Source organism: Arachis hypogaea, chromosome 13 (genome assembly GCF_003086295.3).
Source record: "Arachis hypogaea cultivar Tifrunner chromosome 13, arahy.Tifrunner.gnm2.J5K5, whole genome shotgun sequence".
NCBI classification, from domain to species: Eukaryota; Viridiplantae; Streptophyta; class Magnoliopsida; order Fabales; family Fabaceae; genus Arachis; species Arachis hypogaea.
The window spans coordinates 115416393-115422965 of NC_092048.1; the positions used below are offsets into that span (position 1 = coordinate 115416393).

General features: G+C 33.8%; 1 long non-coding RNA gene across 1 annotated transcript; it reads right to left on the reverse strand.

Moving 5' to 3' along the window:
- Positions 1-838: 838 nt before the first annotated feature.
- Positions 839-5881, reverse strand: LOC112735995 (uncharacterized). The gene is made up of 4 exons (XR_003812866.2): positions 5741-5881; positions 5394-5527; positions 1210-1768; positions 839-1073 (listed from the first exon to the last, which is right to left on the reverse strand). It is a non-coding gene; the product is annotated as an uncharacterized lncRNA (long non-coding RNA).
- Between the last annotated feature and the right edge of the window lie 692 nt (positions 5882-6573).

The following is a 6573-nucleotide window of genomic DNA, read 5'->3' on the forward strand; positions in this document are numbered from 1 at the left end:
GGCTAACGGATGAAGAAACCAATTTGAAGCGAGAAGGAATTGGATAGTTCTCTTTTTTTAGTTAAAGGGAATGGGAGAGGATAACAGCAAAGTCAAAGTAGTAGATGCATTAATTGAATGGAAACAATTGTTAAGATGTATAGGTAATAAAATTAATTTAAGTGTTGAAGAGATCAGAATGGTGTATGGTGTATAGTGTTATATATATATATATATATATATATATATATATATATATATATATATATATATATATATATATATATATATATATATAATAGTAATATACTAAAATAGTAATAGTAATATAGCCAAGTAATAGTAGGAGTTATTTGGAAATAAAATATATAGTATATAGTATATGTATATATGTATACATACATATATATGTATAGAAAATAGAGAATAGTATAAAAAAGTATATCACGATTATAATATTAGCTTCGTTGTAATGTATGTTAATGTAAGTTATAAATTATGATTTATCAATTAACAATATCAACATCAATTATCAATGAATATCAATCAATGTATCCTCAAGCCACGTAAGCTGATTTAATAATGAAATCAGGAGCGTACATTATTCGTATTATTAAATATATTTCTACAATTTCCACAATGATTTATATGAATACTATTATCCATGCATATTAATTTATGATTATAAGCATCGAGATGGTTGACGTAATATAGGTGCACATGAAACTAATACGATACTTACGATACTAATTTATATAGCACAGTGTATTATAATTATAAATAATATAATATAATATATATTAGAAAGATTAGATACATATATAAGAAATTATAAAACACAAAGCATAGTTATCCATAAGCCTGATTGGAACGACAAAGGTTTAAAATGCACTGGCCCACACGTCCGGGGATAAATTAACAAAAGAAAAGAAACAAAATAGGATCAACGACATGCCAAAGCACGAATGAAGAAACAGTGAAGAGTTGAGTTTAAACTTGAAAGTTGGATTAGGAATGAGTAGGAGCATCCTCGGTCGCAAGGCAACATCGAAAACAAATCTAACGACAAATCCACTTGGAGAAGCCGCCAGCATCTGTAGCCAAAAATATTATCAGAAACTTCTAATGCTTAGATACCCATTGAACCGATTTAAGAAAAAAAAATAAAAAATTTATGGAAGAGAGAAAACCCCAACACCATTGGTTAATATTAAAAAATTTGGCCGTTACCTCCTACAAGGGGCGGACTAAGCGATTGCCTCTGCGAACTGAGGTCAACTTGTCCCACCAGATTAGCTTATGAAAAAGTCGAGGCAAAATACACAGGACAACCTAGGCTGTTGGTTGAATATTGTGGACTACCGAAGGCGTTGCCACGAACAGGAGAAGTTGGAGGAGTGTATTCAATGGAAAATGGAGGTATGACGTTGCCCGTATGGATCACATCACAAGACAGGACGCCTGCTCGGTGAAGATTAACCCTACTGACTGCTGGAGCAGTGAAGCTACTTCGAGAATGTGACTTTGGATACACAATGCGAGATCCGTCAAAGTTCCTTATAGAGGTGCATAGGGTGCCATCACCTTCATAATAGGCACGCATCCAAGCCCCATGTTTTATGTTGTACGCGGCAACTATGAAATGAAATCCCTTGAAAAAAAATGCATTGTTACCAACCTTGTCTAACATGACGCGTAACTCATTCCCATGGTTGTCCTTAAACATCATGAAATCACCGAGTTCATGACGAAAAGCGCGTTAAAACAGATCGGGGACTGAAACTCGTCTCTGAAAAACATATAGAGAGAGGAGAGACAAACTTAAAAAAAACTTTATATATATGTATATATATGTCAAACACCGACATTGGCATAAGAAAAAAATTAGAATAGCTAAGTATACGTACGTGCATGAAGACCTCTTGGGTTTCTGGCAGTCTCCCCATATATAAATATATAAATAAATATAAATATACAAATATGTAAATATATATTTCTATTATCCAGAACTTTTCAACTCATGTATATGGAGACAATATATTAAATATACTAAATATGTTATATGTTAATATGTTAAATATTTCTATAATAAAAAACTTTTCAACTCATATATATGGACACAATATATATCATGTAAATAATGTGCTATATACATAGATAAATTTGAATATAAATGTATGTGATAGATTAAAAGAACCGATGAAAATATGGCATGCAGCCATTTAGCCAAAGGAAAAAAGGATGGAGGTGTGAGTGCCATAAAAGATAACGTTTCAGATGATTATTTTTATGTTAGAATTAGAGTATATTAAATAGATAGAATATATGAATAAGTGAGGTTTTGAGGCAAAAGGAAACGTACGGCCACGAGATCCAATGTAAGGAATAGAAGCCTATAAAAATCAGGATTGGGATCACCATTGTCGCTTGGGTCAGCAGATGGACAAAGACACATACTTCACAAAAAGATCAACAATATAAGATGCTATGTACAGACAAGAATCTCTCATATTGGGTAAGATTGTCTACAGAAAACGCTACAAAAGGAACATATAGGTATGTGTGTCTGAATATAAATAGAAAGCAAGATGCATATTGCTCACTTACCCATGGTCCATCAAACCGTAAATAAACTTTTACAACGTTTCAGATAGTGACCGCATGGCTAATAAAAAACCAAAGTCCAGGGAAACAGCGGAATGGTGGAGAGTGGTTGGGAAGGTGTGGAATGTGGTGGATTGAGTTATTGATGTAGGGTAGACCGAGAATATATATATATGTGTGTGTGTGTGTGTGTGTGTGTGTGTGTGTGTGTGAGATATGCTTATGGATATGGGCAGGGTTATGAAAGACCTATTCACATATTTATATTTATTTATAATTTATTTATATTTTATATTTTATAATAAAGAGTAAGCGGTGCCTAAAAAGATATTAATGTTATATTAATAATATTAATAATAATAATAAAATCATTGTTGTAATTGATTAAAGAGTGAGAGATAAAATAAAAAATTCATAAACAATAATTGGAGAATACAATAATAATGACAATTATATTATGTAACCAACGAAGAAATCAATTGAGTAAATCCAGTAATAATTAATGTTATTCTTATAGCATACAGGGAATCGAGACCCTGGTGAGGTATATTATTTGGGCCACCCTCGCCTGGATAGCAAAGAAGACCCCTGATTAGATAGCCTAAATTAAAATATTTATGATAAAAAGTAATCCGTGCCTATCAAAAATAAATGTTATAGTATAAATAATAATAATAATTGTTGTTGTAATTGTTCAAAATATGTGAGAGATAAAAATAATGATTTAAAAAAAATATTTGAATAATACAATAATAATGACAATTATATTATCTAACCACTGAATAAACCAATTGCGCAGATGGTGTCATAGTTATTGGTATTGTTATAACATATAGGGAATCGAAGCCGTGGTCAGGTATATTGTTTGGGCCACCCTGACCCGAATACCAAAGAAGAGATTGGATTAGATAGCTTAAAGGATTGACATGAATAAATATTGAAGATATAATAACAAAAATACTTCCTAAGTGACGTGACTAATAGAAATGTGAACACTGGGATTATATTTATGAGAATAAATTGGGTAAGGTAAATTAAACACTGAAGTAATTGATAGTGGGACATATTAACCGACTAAAATGACAAAGCAAAGTTATTAGAATTTGACCTAGTGACCAAAAAAATATTAAGCTGATGCTGTTCAAGGATCTAAGGAACCAAGTGGTGGTCATTAATAAAATTTGGGCCCCCCGAAGCACAATGCATAGAATCTCAGTTGATGTGATGATCAAACGGCTTAGCAGATAACCCAGCTCGAATATTTAGCATGTAATACAACGATCAATAATCATGATAATGACGATAATATAATACGTATATAATATAATATATACTGTATAGTCTAATGACAATGATATATCCTAAAAAAAGAGGTCAAATTTATAAGAAAAGCAAAAAAAGAATTCATCTCGATGGTGCATAATTAATTACGGAGACTATACGAAGCACTTTATACGCAGTCCTTAACCAAAGTGAAAAAAAATTGAAGAAGAAAAAGTTCCCGCCTCTCGAAGAAAGCCCGATGAAAATGAATAGTAGACAGGTAATCAATAAATGCAACTCATTGGTTGAAATTAGTCAGCAAACAAGTAGGGTGAAGTCTAAAAATAACAGTGATAATTACTTAGTTTAATTACTCCATACATAAGTATGACTGAAAGAAGATAGAGTACCATTAAATGAAATTCACAGTAAATTTTGAAGCAAGGATATAAACTGAAGTTCAATTACTCCAAGTAGAAAAATGTCTTGTCACCAGAGAGTCACAGGGGTTGAACAGGACGAATGAGAAAGACTGGAACACAACTAAAGTAATTAATTGCATTGATTCACTAAGAAGAATGAAATGGAGGGTAAGAAAAGCTGAATGGGGAAGTCCGGGGGATATACGATACATGGAGGGATACATGGGAACCAAGCAAAAAAGAAACCGGAACGTTATAGTAAAAAATGAACACTGCGAAAGATTTCAAAAGTGTATATGTATATGTATGTGCAATCTAAATGCTGGTCTAATAGATAGGCATGGCAGTAGATCACACAAGAATTAATTTGACAGACAAAAATTAGGGGAAGCACAATTAAAGGCGTTGCTTGATTGTATCTAATTGGTTGTTTACCAATTTAATGATCATCACTAAACTTGAATAGAAAAAGTTGGGTAGCCAAGGTTAGATTAGCGAGGGACAACAACATATTAAAAGGAATGGCTTGATAAGACTTAATATCTTGTTTACCAATTTAAATATCATCAGTAATCCTTAATAGCTAAAGTTAGTCACCCAAAATCAAAGTAGCAGGGCATAGCAGCGGCGCACATTAAAATAAATTTTGCATATAAATACTAAACAACGAAATATGTTTGTGCAATCTAAATGCTGGTCTAACATATAGGCATGGCCGTAGAAAACACAAGAATTAATTTGGCAGACAAAAATTAGGGGAGCACGATTAAAGGCGTTGCTTTATTGCATCTAATCGGTTGTTATTCAGCGTAGAGATCATCGCTAAACTTGAACAGCAAAAGTTAGGTAGCTAGGGTTAGATTAGGGAGGATTGTAGCAGATTAAAAGACATGGCTTGATAAAATTTAATAGCTTCTTCACCAATTTAAAGATCATCAGTAATCCTTAATAGCTAAAGTTAATCACACAAAATCAGATTAGCAAAGAATAACAACATCGCACATTAAAATGTATTCTGCATATAAATACTAAACAACGAAATAGACGAAAACAGTGAGGATGACTATTATTTGAAGGTATTATTACTATTACCATTATAACCAAAAAGAACAAATGAAAAATTACCTGCGCAGGGAGGAGTCCAAAGTCAACCAAAAATGTGCCAACAAATCGTATATCCTCGAAATTCCTGAAATGTACCTTGCCGCATAAATGTCGGAGCTGCAGCGGACCACAGGTAGCTCAAAAGCCAAGGGTGTCTAAACTTGTGGTCAAAGAAATTATTCAGATTCAACGAATGGGATCGTCTTGGAAAAGTTAATACAAAACAATGTTACATACATAAGGTTGGAGGACGCACTTTATGGTACATCATAGCATGATAAGCATCTGAGGAGGTTTTATTTGTGAAATCATTGTGATAAAAAAAACATAAAGTACATAACAAAAAGAATAGATGAATAACGAATTACCGAGGTAATATGGAACAGATAGCGTGCTGGACATGGTGAGGAGCAAGATCCACAATAACGGCTAAAAGAAGGACCGGCAAAACGATCCCTCACATGCCTTGCTGTGCCCGCCTAAGTGAAGGGAGTGACGGCGGAATCAAGGGTTTGGAGGGGAAAGAAGGATGGATGCACGAGGATAAGGTCAAAACATCACAGTGGGCCAATGCTCACCTAATCCATAGTTACAAAGAGAACAGATTGGGCCCATGTCAGGATAAAAGGCCGGCAATGCTTGAAAATAAAATGATGCATGAATTAATATCTTCCTAATAGAATGGCCAGAACAAAATGCTAGTCCAAAGCAACATAGCCCGGCTGGGACTAAAATATGATAAGTTGCAAAGAGAGGAAAAAATGAACCGCAACACAAGCTGCCTGGCCAAACCAGCCATTTTCGTTATCACCAAATCCAGATTCGGCCTCACTAATATAAACTACACAATACATTACATAATAATCGCGGGATATACAGTGGGGTTTATAAAATATAAATAACACATTAAACATTGATAGATCCAAAGACATGGAGATGAAGATCAGAATCATAGCGAACTAATCAGCCCCCGAGGATAGCATGCAATCAAATCAGGGGCCACAATTAAATATTACAAATGGGAAACCATTAATTTGTTCACAAAGTGCATACAGAAATCTTAACAAAGCAAAGCGCAAAATACAACGCGGAAACAACAACACGTTATTCAGCAATATTCAGACTTCTAGAGAAAACCCCATGCACCCCTTGATGCAAACAACTCCAGGCCTTGTCACGCGCCCAATGAACCTCGCAACGC